Source organism: Artibeus jamaicensis, unplaced genomic scaffold, assembly GCF_021234435.1.
Source record: "Artibeus jamaicensis isolate MK-2021 breed Jamaican fruit bat unplaced genomic scaffold, CSHL_Jam_final contig_519, whole genome shotgun sequence".
Taxonomy (NCBI): domain Eukaryota; kingdom Metazoa; phylum Chordata; class Mammalia; order Chiroptera; family Phyllostomidae; genus Artibeus; species Artibeus jamaicensis.
Genome location: NW_026521871.1, coordinates 48584691 through 48597813, shown reverse-complemented (window position 1 = coordinate 48597813; position 13123 = coordinate 48584691).

Genomic DNA, 13123 nt, shown 5'->3' with positions numbered 1-13123 from the left:
TACCCACTTGGATGTCATAGTCCCTCTTTATAATCACTTGTTTGCATCCCACATGTCTGGTAAAACCTTGAACTACTCCAGTTAAACCCAAATTTCTATCTTCTCTGCTCCTGCTCCCGACAGTCAACAGACTCATTCCGATTCCATGACCACAAACCTCATTGTTTTATTATGAAATTTATTGGGGTGACATTGATTAATAGTCATGACCCCATATCTCAGGTGGGCTCTAAATACTGTCCAATGATCCTATTACATTTCTTTAGATCATTTTCCTACCTACCAAAACGATATATTTGTGCCTCTTCCTCTCTTATGGAATCTCCAAACCTCCCAACCCCAGCCTCCTCCCCCCTCTTCATTCTCAGTCTATGCTCCTAGCTCTTACTTTCTTCTCTATTTGATGATGCAACCTCATTTTTGCCATTTACCATCCCTCCAATTTTATTCAAAATAGAAGTTGAATAAAGGACTTCTAATTGAAACACTGGATTGTCCAATAACTTTTTTTAATTACTCTTAGGTAGTAAGAAGTCCACTGGTCACTCTAAGTCTCAAAATACAGTTGATTTAATAGTTAGAATGTCGGTCCTATGTAGTAGTCAAAGCTTCCAACTGCATTAGGTGGTCTGATGCCTCCCCTCCCTCAAGTGGAGGCCGGCCGCTGGGGGCTGCCAGCTCCTGGGAAGGGGGCATCGATTGCTTTCTCACTCACTTGCTTCTCCCTCTGTCCTAGATGCTGTCTGTTACTCATGCAGAGTTCGGGGGTTGGAGAGCTAAGGAAACTGGCAAATTCTCCTGCTCTCTGAGCCCAGCCAACATTTAAAGATGACTCTCTGGAAGCTTTCATGAGTTCATCTAAAAGCCCTCACTCCTGGAGGTCTCTCATCTGCAGTTCCTGTATTTGGAGTAGCATGCTGTCCTCCAGCTCATCTGCCCACTCACTTCCTTCCACAGCCCCGAGAAACCCTGAGGTGGTCCACCTCCAGGTTCTGTCTGCTGAGGGCCCTGAGAGATGATTCCCTCTCTCCCTCCCTCTCTATCTCTCCCCTCCTCTATCTCTATCTCTCTATCTTTCTGTCTCAGAACCCAATCTGATGTATGACACTCACAGATCTTTTACGGCACCTTGACAAATTCTGGGAGCCCATGTCTGTCAGTCTCTCTGCCAGAGCTAGGCAGCCCACCTTTCACTGTTTGATGTCCCAGAAGGAAGTCAAACATCAGCCACTACATCTCTCATTACGGGCGTCCCCAAGTTCGAGATTCAGATGAAAGACAGGCACCCGCCCACAACACTTCCCCAGTGGAGATGGGGACAGGCCTCTCTCCACTGTCTCAGTGCCTTCTAGCAGCACCTCCCATCAAAGAGTCATCTTCAGAATTCCTTCCACCTTCATTCTGACAGGCTTACTCCTTCTTCCCTCAGTGTGGGTGGAGTAAGAGTCATACAACTATTTATTCAGAAATGTGCTTCTTGGTCTAGCACCTCACTTTAGGATGTCAGATCTATTATATTTCGGTGTCTCAATCAACACTTATAATTTAACATCCTGTTATACTTCACTGAAAGAATAAAGTTATCAGACAATTTCCCACTGGCACAATAGACAAGTCTGTTTGCTTCTGTGAGCATGTCATCTGCATTTCCTCCTCTTAAAGTGAAAAAAGGGTTTCTGCTACAATCTAGTCGGTCTCTGCCCCAGATCACATACGAAGTCATCCACCCCGTAGGCATCCCTTCTCCTCCATCAGCAGTGCCATCACTCCCGTCAGCTTTCAGATATGGTGTCCACTCCCCACTTTAAAACACACACACTCCCTTCTCCCTCCTCTCCTCACCCGCCACCCCATCTCCCTGCACGCCTTCACAGCAAAGCTCGACTGAAGTGTGTCTAGGTTCATGGCATTCACTTAACTCTTGTTTGTTTGTTTGTTTGGTTGGTTGGTTCGGATGGAATTTCTTTGTTTTTAATATTTATTCTAACTTTAAAGTATAGAGAAGAGGACAGAGAACAATTCTACAAACAACCCTTCTCTTACCCACTTCTCTGAATAACAAATGCCACCCTTGAGTACGTAGTGAAGGGCAGGGCTCTGGAGCCAACCTGCCTGGATTGAAAGCCAGACTCTAGCCCCTGTGGGGCCTTGGGTGACTTATCTAATCTTCCTATATCTCGCCTTCCTCATCTGCAAAAAGGGGTAATTGTACCTACATCGTGGTGTTATGAATGAGGAGAAACTGGATCAAAGGCTCAGATCTATGCCGAGAGCATTGTAACAGGTTCACAAATGTTAGACGTCACATTTGCTTCGAATCTCTTCCTTTCTTCTTGAAAAAAATTCACAACACCGAAGGTGAGTCGGGGTGCTCTTTGCACCCCTACCCAATCCCACTCTCTTCCCTCCCTCCCAGAGGCAATCATTATCACAAATTGAGAGCACAGATACTCCTGCTGGGGTTTGTATTTATGTTAGATAAATTTATTTTATGAATAATTTGATATCATTAGTATTTTGCATAATTTCATAAACAGCATATTATTTCACGTATTTTCCACATCTTTTCCATTGAATGTTATTTTTAAACTCATCATTCATTTTTATTGTTAATTATTTTCATCTTATGAATATACCACAATTTAATAAACTGTTTCCAATTGGTGAACATGAATGCTGTTTCAAATTTTTATATTAAAAACAGTGCTGCCCGGAACAATCTTGTATATACTTTCTCGTACTTATATATGTGAGTTTCTTTAACGTACATACCCTTGAGACTTGTATACACTCCACAGTGTTCCAACCAAATTATACCAGATGGGTAGAAGGTTCGCCCACATCACCGTCCACATTTAGGTCTTGTCAGAAATTTCATGTTTACTAATACAACAAAAAAGTAAATCATTGATGTTTCAGTTGTACTTTCGTGGTTCTTCTTTTTCCTATCACTTAGAATTTTTATTTTGTACTTACTGCTCTATTAGATTTTAAACTTTTTATTTATTTATTTTTTATTATTGTTTAAGCTGTTACAGTTGTTCCACTTTTCTTCCCTCCCCAATCCCACCCAGGCCCCACCCTAAGCCGATCCCCACACTGTTGTTCATGTCCATGGGTCGTGCATAAATGTTCTTGGCTCTTTTAGATTTTTAGACAGGGATTATATGCTTCTATCACTTCTCTGAATACATGAAACAGAGTGTGTGAGCAAAACTAATAATTAAGGTAAAACTTCACAGAGTCTGACTCTTCTGAATCACTTAAAAAAAACCACTTTTTAATGTGAGATAATTATAGCTTTGCAGGCAATTGTAAGAAATTGCTCCAAGAAATCCTGTCTGCCCTTCATCCAGCTTCCCCAGTGGAGATACTTTTCACACCTATAACACCACAACCAGGAGCTTTACACTGATAAAATCCCCTGACCTTACTAAGATCTCACCAGGTGTTCATGCACTCAGGTGTGTGTATCTTGTCCTGTGAAGTTTTATTGCTTACGGTGATTTGTATGATGACCACAGGAAAGACACAGGACACTCTCACGGCCAGGACCCCTTTCCTTGAACAGGTACCGTCACCACCCCTTTACTTCACCTGTAAACCCTGGCAGCCACCGGCCTGCTCTCCCGCCCTCCATCTCTCTTGCTTTGTCATTCCAATAAGGTTATGGAAATAGAATCCTGCAGTATGTAATCTTTGACTGATATGTAATTGGTTTTCTTCACTTTGTGTAATTCCCTTGAGATCCATCCAAGTCATTGTGTGTATCAACAGTTCATTCTTTGTTATCACTGAGTAGCTTTCCTCGGTCTGGCCGCATCTCAGCTGTTTAACCACGTACCCGCTGAAGGACGTCTGGGCAGTTGTCAGTCTTCGGCTATTTAAGAAAAAAAAAAGGTGCTATGAACATTTATGTACAGGTTTTTGTATGAACGTGACTTTTCATTTCTATGGAGTAAATGTCCTAGAATGCCACCATAGATTAAATGTTTATGTGTCCCCCCCCCCAAATTCACATGTGGAAATCTAACTCCCGGCCTGACAGTATTTGAAAGTGGGACCTTTGGGGAGTGATTAGGGCAGAGGCCTCATGGATGGGATGAGCGCCCTTATTACGGAGACGCCAGAGAGCTGCCTCCCCGCTACTCTCACAGGGGGGTGCAGTGCAAAGACAGTCATCGGTGAACTGGGAAGCAGGTCCTCCCCAGACCGTAATTCTGCCAACCTCTTGATCTCGGCTTTCCTAGCCTCCAAAACCATGAGAAAGAAATGGCTGTGGATTATAAACCACCCAGCCTATGCCACGCTGTTATAGCAGCCCAGATGCACGAACACAAACGCCATTGCTGGCCCATGTGGAAAGTGCATGTTTACCTGTATGAGAAATTGTAAACTGCTTTCCGGCATGGCTCCACCATGTTACACTCCCACCAGCAATGCATGAAAGATTCAGTTTCTCCACCACCTCATACACATTTGGTGATACCAGGTTTTTTTTATTTTAGCCATTCTAATAGATGCATAATGATATCTCATTATGATTTTAATTTGTAATTCCCTAATGATTAATGATGTTGAACATCGTTTCATGCCCTCATTTGCCATCTGGAAATCCTACTTTGGTGAAATGTCTGCTCATGTCTTTTGTCCATTCTTCAATGTGATTGTTTGGATGTTGGACTTCCAAGAGATCACTCCAAAAAAACGAAGGCAGAACCTGCAGACCTCTTAAGGTTCAGCCTCAGAAGTTACCCAGCATCACCTCTGCTAAATTCTGTTGGTCGAAGCAAGTCACAGGACAACCCAGTTGGCTTCTGCTCTTCAAATCTCATGCCAACACATCTTCCTGTTGGCACTGAAATTCAAACCTAGAATTCTATCAGTGAAGGAGTCCAGGAAATCTAGCTGCTGACCTTTTGGCCTGGGCACAGAAATGTGTGCTAGGAGGCTGTTCAAGGGGAAGCTGAGTGCCCAGCTCACTCTGTCCATCACAGCAGAGATTGGGTGGTGTCAGAAGCACCAACAGCTCTATTTCCCTCCTTGCTGTGGTGACAGAAAGCTGTTACCTGCTGGTCACTCCCAGAGGCCTGGGTAGGAGAAGACATTCATATTGAATATGTATCTGCCTGGGAGAGGCATCCCAAGTGGGGCCCCGGGATTGTAGGGAGAGGTCTTTCAGCTGAGGGCTGGACCCTGGGGATGGGAGAGCAATTTATATAGTAACGGCTTCTGAAAGCACAATAGTCAACCCGGTGTTCACCTTTAAAGTCCCTTAAAAAGGCCCATTGATAAAAGTGTGACCCTGGTGTCATCCCAAGGTGAAGCCAAGCTCCCTAGGGAGTGTGGCCAATCTGGTCCCAACACTTCTTCCCCAGAATGAGAGCCAGAGGGATCCAGCTCTCTGCAGCCTTTGAAATGGTAAGGCTGCCTCCACTCAACAGAGGGGGGCCAGGGAGCTCTGCATTCCCACAGTGCACATCTGGGGTGCCCGGTCCCCAGAGCCTCCCCCTGTAACCCGGCAATAGCCGCTGCCACTAGCAGGCCCTGGGCAGGTCACTCCTTGTCCTGGGCCCATCTGCTACCATCAGAGCAGTGAGGGGCCGGAATGGCTGCCCATCTCCGCCCTGGCAGCCTGGGAGCTCCGAGCCGGTGAGAGCAGGAGGCGGCTCTTCTGTTCTCCTGTCACTGTTCCCTGGAGAAGCCTGCACTCCAGCCCCTGCCTCTTCTCTCTTCAGAAGCTGATACACTTGCAGACAAGAGGCAGCTTTTGTCAGCCGCTGCCAGTTCTGAGTGTTTTCTGGCCCGAAGCATTGACTCCCAGCACAAAACCAATTTCCCTACAAAGTCTTCTAAATTCTCCTGTCAGGTCTGGCACCCTTGTTCATCCACTTCTCTCGGGAGCGTGCAGCTGGTTGCGGCGTAGGCGGTTTGCCAGGCAGGGATGCTCAGGATCCATGTCCCTGCTTGGACTCGGAGACCAGGGAGGCAGCCCCAGGCAGAGGCGCTCCTCGAGTGCCTGTGGAGCTGTGGGCTTCCTCCCTCCATTACTGCACCTTCTTGCAGAAAGTCAGAGAAGGATTTTGTCATCCCAAGCATCCCAAGGCTTTTTTCTCTTAGAGATGGGGAAACTGAGGCCCAGAGGAATCTGGCAGTCAGTCTGCTCAGCACTAGGGTTGGAGTTTACTGCAGCTGCTGACCACACACCCAGTCTTCTTTCTTACTTGTGAGGTTTCCATTTTGAGGAAGCTGTGGGTGCCAGGGAGGGGCAGCAGCCCCCCCCCCCCTTAGCTCTACCGCAGCAGCTTGGGGGAGGAAATGTCGGACCAGAAAAACAAAACAAAACAGAACCAAAAAATAAACAGCCTTCTGTTTCAAAGTCCACGACCCCTGTTTCTGGGCAACCGGAGCCTCCAGTTCAAGCTCATGCACAGAGCGTGAGATGGAATACCTGACATCCGGGGAATGTTCCAGGTCTCGGGGACTCAGAACGGCCGCTCCGACCACCCCCCCCCGGCTCTTTGAGATGCACACTTACCTCCTGCTTGTCTCCCACTCACACCCCCGCACACTGCACACCCACACATCCCTGAAGGAAGTACCACTCCCGCCTTCCTTTTCATTGGCAAAAATTTTATGCGTGTATATTTTAATTTATAGTCAGGAAAATTCATCCCTTTTGCCGTACATTTCTAGCAGGTTTGACAAATGCAGAGCCATGTAACCACTGTCACGGTCCAGAGGGAAAACAGCCCCGTCACCCTACGCTGTCCCCTCCCTCACTCCCCTCTTCCTGGTCAGCCTGCACCTCCCTCCACGCCCAGCCCCGGATCTGTTTCCCGTCCCTTTAATTTTGCCTTCTCCAGAATGTCATATAAATGGAATTATAGAGTATATGTAATCTTCGAGGCCGGCTCCTTTCGCTTAAGATGACACGCTTGAGATTTATCCAGGTTGTGTTTTATCAATAAAAATGCTTCTTAGAGGTATAACAATAAAACTGTGGTGGGAACTCAGTGCCCATCTGGCGGGGGTCTCCAGCTCTGAGCATGGCTCATCAGCTCCCCAAGAACCAGCATGGTCCTTCCCACCATTCTCAGTCCCGTTCCTGCCTCTGACCTTTTCGCTCATCACAACCCACAGCCTGCCTATCACTCCCAGCCCTGCCATCGCAACCGCCCACTTCTGGTCCTCGCTCGCATGACCACATGGGTGCTCTGGAGTCCTCAGGGGATTGCCTGGCCCTGATCCAGGGGAGAAACATAGAAATGCCTGCAGGGCCATGCAGATACTGGTCATAAGCATAATGCAGCAGGGAACAGTGGAAGCCAGAGAGAACTGGAGAGTGCATGGCCCGGCGAAAGACACTCACAGAATTATAAACGATTAGATACACTGTACCTGCCCCCCACAGAAACACACCTGTGAGCTGCATTCAGATGCCGGGATCCCAGTTTGCAGCCTCTGCGGCTCTCACACGGAATCTCCCCCAACTCCACCACTGCACTGGTGTAAAATACGACGGGATACAGGGCGGCCATGTCACCATTATCAGGTGGCAGAACTCAGGGTGACCACGTGTCCTCAGTGGAATGCGATGGAACATGGGAAAGCAGGCTGCCCTATTCGGACTTAGGAGACTGTGCTGGGACATGCTGCGTGCGGGCAAAGCCCTCCGTGGAACAGACAAGGCCTGGGAGACCCCCCCTGCCATGCTGCCCCGCCAGAGCAGTCTGGTGCTTCTTCCTTTGGCAAGACCCCGACCTCAGTGCACAGAGTCGGTCTCTGGCGCTTTTCTTATACCTGCCCTATTGCATCCAATACAAGAATGCCCGTTCCCCCCACATTCACAGCCAAAGAGTACAGGGGACTGTGTGGTGAGCCTTCCAGAGAGCCTCTGAGGATCCACATGCTGTGTTCTCCCCAGCTGCCCAGAGCTTGGCTGCCGATGGCTCCCAGCTGTGCCCCTGTCAGGCATCGCCCCAGCCTCAGGGATCTGCTTCACCCGAGGTTATGCCCACCCCGCAGAGCAGCCTGCTGCCAATGACTGGTTGAAGCAGTTGAAAAGCTTACTCACTCTCCTCTGGCCTCAATTTGACACAACCCCAAGGGGTCATCCTGCTCCAGAGCTTCCTGTGGGCGTGGCTGGGCCTTTGTTGTAACTGCAGCAAAGATCACCTTCTCCCTCTGCCCAACCCTGCCTCCCTCCCATTCTTCCAGGTGCGGATGCTGTTCCCACAGACACTCCTTGGAAACTTCCCGCATGGCAATCTCCATCTCAGAGTCTGTTTCCACGGGGGCAAAGCGTGGCTAGGATTCAATGAGTGCTACTGTCAGGTTCTGAAAACTATTTATTCCATTTCCAAGTATTTTTTTATTTGATCCTTTCAGCTCCTCACTGCGGTGACTATATAGTTACTACATTTTATGTATGAGTTAAGTAAGGTCTGGAAAGGTTCTAGGTCTAACCCAAGGTCTCATGAACAGTGGTGGTAAGTCTGATCTAACCTTCCGACCCTCCAAGCCCGGCTCCCTAGCTCACTGCAACAGCTAGATCTGGAGGGCGAGGGACAACGTTTCATAGGGAGGAGATGGGGTGGGGGGGGCAGGAGCTGGTTGCCATACACACGTATTCTGCTTCACACAACCTTGGGCCGTGGAGCACATTCCTGTCAGCGGAGCTTTATATCTATTTTCTCTCAACTCTCCAGCAGGTGGCAGTCAAGAGTCTTGAGGATCCGGAGGCTCTTTCTCATTTGCATACCAGCGTGACTGAGGCTCCTGGGGAGCTGACAAAGGCAAGAGTGGGTGTGTTTGTGACCAAGGCTGAGGGCACAGGTAGGAGATAGCAGAGCCCCTCTGGCTCAGGTAAGAGCATTAGCCTGACCGTCATCTAGGTAAAATGGGCAGATTATCCCACTTTGGAAGGAGGTCATGCTTTTGCCCTTGACCATGAATACACCTCTCTTTTTCTCTAACCCTCATAAGATAGAGGGTCTCAGATACTCAAGCATTCAAAATAAAGCAAAGTCTTTTCTTGGGAGAACCCTGACCACCCATGAGGGGTAACACCTGCTTACTCCTTAAAAGTATCTGGGGTAGAATCTGAAAGGGGGAAATTCTTCAAAAATCCAGTAAATCCAAAGACATCTCTTGACATTTCATTCAATGACTGACATAATTTTGAAAGGCACAAACCCTCCAAGGACAAAAAAAGTGTATAGAAGAGAAGGTGTACGGAAGTTCTGGCACCTAGCAAAAGTAGGGAAGCAGGGGGCTCACTAGATCCTGTTAGGGCCCCTCACTGCTGCCAGCTGCCCCCTCCCAGAGCCAGAGGGAGCATCTCTGGGTCTACAGGTCTTGGTGTGAGCTTTTCACGGGCCTCCTGCTTTGGGTCCTGTCCTGCATGGCTGCCTTCTAAGATGGCTAGTCCTGAGTGTTTATGGTTCTGAATGCGGATTCAGCTTGCTTCTTCACCTGCCCTGCCTCAGCCATTAGCAGAGTGAAGAAAATAGAAGCAAGCCAGTTACAACTCTTCCGTCCCCTCGCCATCTTCAGGCCTACCTGCCATCCATCTAGGGGGATGGATAAATTTCAGTGGGTGCATCCACAAAGCACCCTACAGCTGTCAGAAGCAAAGAACTAGCTGCCTACACCACCACATGGACAGAGCTCAAAAGCAGAGTGTTGAGAGAGAAAGATAAGAAACAGAATGAAGGTTAGAACAATACCCATTTCCATAAATGAAAAGAACATACGCACAAATGGCCAATAAACCATGACAGAGCGCTCAATTTCATTAGTCATCAGGGAAATGCCAATTAAAGGCACAATGTGGAACCTCTGCACACCTACTCAAGTAGCTAAAATGAACAAGATAAAAATACCAAGTGCTGGAGGACGCAGATGAACCAGAATTCTCACACGGTCACTGCTGGTGCAGCGTGTGTTGGTAGAACCACTTCGGAAAACTGTTAGGCAGTGCCTACTAAAAGCAAACACGCTCTCACCCTGGCTGGGTGTGGCTCAGTGGGTTGCAGCCTGTTCCTGTGGACCAAAAAATCCAGATTCCTGTTCGGGGCACATACCCAGGTTGCAGGTTTGATTCCTGGTTGGGGCACGTATGAAAAGGCAGCCAGTCAATGTTTCTCTCTCACACCGATGTTTCCCTCTCTTCCCCCACCCAGCCTTCCTCTCACTCTAAAAGCAATGGGAAAAGGTCCTTTGGGGAAGATTTTTTTAAAAAGCAAGCACATTATCTCCCGTGACCCAGCAGTTCCACTTCCAGGTGTGTGCCTGGCAGGGTAGCATATGTACACTCACCAGAATTCCCTGCTAGAATGTTCACGTCAGTGCTATTCATAGTAACCCCAAACCAAAAACTTCCAAACACCCATCGGCAGTAGAATAGGTGGATAAAGTATGGTATGTTCACACAGCGAAATTCTAGAAAGCAATGAGAACAAAAGAATGAAAACCATAAGCAATATGGATGCATCTCACGCACCTAATGCTGATCAAAAGATGCAAGAGTTCATACTATAGGATTCCATTTAAATAAATAGCAAAACTAGGCAAAACTGTCACAGGGAATTCAATGTGATGGTAGTAGTTAACCCTGGAAGTGGTGGTGACAGTTTCTGGGGCGCTGGTGACATTTAGTTTCTCCATCTATGTGCTGGGTATCAGGACATGTTCAACTAGTGACAACCCATGAGCGAGACACAGAGGTCTCCATATACAGGTTATAGCACGTTCAAAGTAAAGCGAAAGGAAAGGCCTGTGGCGGTACGAACAGGAAACAGATATGTGCAAGCAATTATGCATACTTCACAAGGATGTGTACATATTTAATGGCCTGCTTCACCTGTGAGAGAGGGTGCCTGCGTGGGGAGGGACACAGCAGTGAGGTTGTGGTGGCAGGGGAAGAAAGGAAGGTAAGACCAGAGAGGAGTCTTGTATGCCTGGCCGACTCTGCAGCTGAGGTGCGGGAAGAGGGTGGGATAAGGAAACACTGATTTGAAAAACCTTTGACTGTTCTCTGAACAGTCCGCTGAACGTGCATCTCTGCTTTCATTAAATGGGGTCTGGAAAAGAGGACGGAGTTGCCCCGATCTTGACAAAGGCTCCTTGCAGCGAGTGCCCTGTCTCAGGCCCACTGACCTTTCCTGCCTCCCTAAGGCTTCTCTCAGACCACAGATATGTCGGCTAGATCCCCCCTGGGATCAGAACTCTGGTTCCTCCTGGTGGGCTTCTCGTCTCAGTCTGGGTGCACATAGACTCGCGGGGCTTAGCCCACTTCTGTTGGCAACATTCCATTGCTCAGCACTGATGAGAGCTGTGACAAGCCCACCGTTGCTAGCTGTAGATGAAGCACAGGGCTCTCTAATGCTGACTCCCTTACCCCCAGCAGACTCCATTCTAGCTCAGTCTCCTACTCGGACCAATGCCCTCCATTTTCAAGTTTGAATCTTCACTCTGGAGCCCAGAAGCCTGTGGTAGAGGACCTCAAGGAGGACCCGAGTTTTACTCCCCTCTCCTCCCACCTTCCCACCAAGGAGGTGTGAACTCAGGAAAGGCGTTCCCGCCCCCGGGCGGAAAATTTCTCATTGTCTGCACTTCCCATTTCGGCCGCTAGTGGGAGATGGTGGCCAACCTGAGGCCCACCAGGGGGCTAGAAGCCGGCAGCCCGCAGGTGGTTCATCCCTCTAGCCTCAAGCTACCCAACCTGATATGGGGCTAAAAAGGGTCCTGAGTCTTGAACTTCTCTGTAGACTGATTTTCTTCCTCATGCAGGCCTTTCCTGCAAGCACAGATAGCTCCTCAGTGTACATGCAGGGCACTCAGTGACCCCTGGAGTTCCACAGACCAAGGTCCCAAAGGGAGGATGGTCCCCTGGTGACCTCTCCAAGATGCCAATAATGGAGGGCAGGTCACAGCCTCTGAGCTCCCAAATGCAGCACCTCGATGCCCTCTGAGAACTCAATGCCCCTTTGCCCTCCAAGAACAATCCTTACTTCCAGGAGCCTTGAAGATGCGTCAGGAGAGAGTAAACGCTGCTGGGAAAGAAAGTCTCGTGTGTGTGCGCACGTGTGTGCATGGGTGTGCTCCTGTGATGCTCTGGGCCATGGACCCCGTGCAGGGTGATGCATGCCACCCCTTCCAATGATGTTACTGCTCGGTGGGCAAGAGACAGCTGTGGCCTGTTTTGTTTACACAAGGACCCGTGTTGCTGGGTATGTGTCCCTGCCGGTCAGCCTGGGCGTGTGAGCGGTTGTGTTTGCCAGTGTCTGGATCCCTTGTCCCTGTGTGAGAGATGCTGTCTGTCTGAGTGTGAGCCATGTGTCAAGGTGTGGGTTGCATGTGGTGTGTGTGTGTTTCGGTGTGGGTGTCTGCGTTGGTTGGTTGTGTGGTCCTTCCGGTCAGGGAGGGTTTCCATCAGCACGCGCGCGGTGTCAGTGGCTGCACAGGGCAGTACAGGTGTCCACCGTGGTGCAGACTTGTGTCCTGTCTGTGCGTGTGTCTCTAGGAGCATGTGGTTCTATGTGAGTGTGTGTGTCTGTGTCAGTGTGTCAGTGAATGTGAGTCTCTGAGTCCTGCGGGTGTCACAGAGTTTGTGAGAGTGTCTGCCTCAGTGACAGTGTGTGTCAGTGATGTGTCTGCCTGTGTGTCCCTGTGGGTGTGTGTGTCAGTGTGTCTGTGTCGGTGTGCGGGTGCGTTATGTCGGGTATGTTTGTCTCCGCGAGGTGGTCTCTGTGTGTCAAGGTGCTAGAGCATGTCCGTGTCTGCGGGGGAGGGTGTAGGGTCCCAAAGCCAGTGAGGCTAGGTGTGTGTACTCGGGAAAACGTTTGTCAGCGTCCGCGTGGGTGGCTCTCTGGGGCGAAGCATCCCCAGGTTGGTGTGGCTGTACACCACCGGGTGCCGGTGTCCACGTGTGTCTGTCCATGTCGCATGGGCGGCTGTTTGTGGCGGGGCGCCCCCAGGTCAGCGTGGGGGTGCACGCCCCGGCGGGAGCCGAGGTGTTCTCCCTCGGAGCGGGCGGAGCGCCACGTGCGGAGCCCCGGGCGCGTCGCTCTGGGGCGGAGCCAGCCCGGGGCCCCGAGCCCCAGGCCGAGCCCAGGCG